Consider the following 1,762-nt stretch of genomic DNA (forward strand, 5'->3'; position numbering starts at 1 on the left):
CCTTGGGTAACAGAAGAAATATTGAACTTAATTGAAGAACGGAGAAAATATAAAAATGCAGTAAATTAAGCAGGTAAAAAGGAATACAGACGCCTCAAAAATGAGATCGACAGGAAGTGCAAAATGGCTAAGCAGGGATGGCTAGAGGACAAATGTAAGGATGTAGAGGCTTATCTCACTAGGGGTAAGATAGATATGCCTACAGCAAAATTAAAGAGACCTTTGGAGAAAAGAGAACCACTTGTATGAATATCAAGAAGTCAGATGGAAACCCACTTCTAAGCAACGAAGGGAAAGCAGAAAGGTGGAAGGAGTATATAGAGGGTCTGTACAAGGGCGATGTACTTGAGGACAATATTATGGAAATGGAAGAGGATGTGGATGAAGATGATATGGCAGATACGATACTGCATGAAGAGTTTGACAGAGCACTGAAAGACCTGAGTCGAAACAAGGCCCCGGGAGTAGACAACATTCCATTAGAACTACGGACGGCCTTGGGAGAGCCAATCCTGACAAAACTCTACCATCTGGTGAGCAAGATGTACGAGACAGGCGAAATACCCTCAGACTTCAAGAAGAATATAATAATTCCAATCCCAAAGAAATCAGGTGTTGACAGATGTGAAAATTACCGAACTATCAGTTTAATAAGTCACAGCAGCAAAATACTAACGTGAATTCTTTACAGACGAATGGAAAAACTGGTAGAAGCGGACCTCGGGGAAGACCAGTTTGGATTCCGTAGAAATATTGGAACACGTGAGGCAATACTGACATTATGACTTATCGTAGAAGAAAGATTAAGGAAAGGCAAACCAACGTTTCTAGCATTAGTAGACTTAGAGAAAGCTTTTGACAATGTTGACTGGAATACTCTCTTTCAAATTCTAAAGGTGGCAGGGGTAAAATACAGGGAGCGAAAGGCTTTTTACAATTTGTACAGAAACCAGATGGCAGTTACAAGAGTCGAGGGGCATGAAAGGGAAGCAGTGGTTGGGAAGGGAGTGAGACAGGGTTGTAGCCTCTCCCCGATGTTATTCAATCTGTATATTGAGCAAGCAGTAAAGGAAACAAAAGAAAAATTCGGAGTAGGTATTAAAATGCATGGAGAAGAAATAAAAAGTTTGAGGTTCGCCGATGACATTGTAATTCTATCAGAGACAGCAAAGGACTTGGAAGAGCAGTTGAACGGAATGGACAGAGTCTTGAAAGGAAGATATAAGATGAACATCAACAAAAGCAAAACGAGGATTATGGAATGTAGTCGAATTAAGTCAGGTGATGCTGAGGGAATTAGATTAGGAAATGAGACACTTAAAGTAGTAAAGGAGTTTTGCTATTTGGGAAGCAAAATAACTGATGATGGTCGAAGTAGAGAAGATATAAAATGTAGGCTGGCAATGGCAAGTAAAGCCTTCCTGAAGAAGAGAAATTTGTTAACATCGAGTATAGATTTAAGTGTCAGGAAGTCGTTTCTGAAAGTATTTGTATGGAGTGTAGCCATGTATGGAAGTGAAACGTGGACGATAAATAGTATAGACAAAAAGAGAATAGAAGCTTTCGAAATGTGGTGCTACAGAAGAATGCTGAAGATTAGATGGGTAGATCACATAACTAATGAGGAGGTATGGAATAGGATTGGGAGAAGAGGAGTTTGCGGCACAACTTGACTAGAAGAAGGGATCGGTTGGTAGGACATGTTCTGATACATCGAGGGATCACCAATTTAGCATTGGAGGGCAGCGTGGAGGGTAAAAAT

Source organism: Schistocerca americana, chromosome 1, assembly GCF_021461395.2.
Source record: "Schistocerca americana isolate TAMUIC-IGC-003095 chromosome 1, iqSchAmer2.1, whole genome shotgun sequence".
Classification (NCBI taxonomy): Eukaryota; Metazoa; Arthropoda; class Insecta; order Orthoptera; family Acrididae; genus Schistocerca; species Schistocerca americana.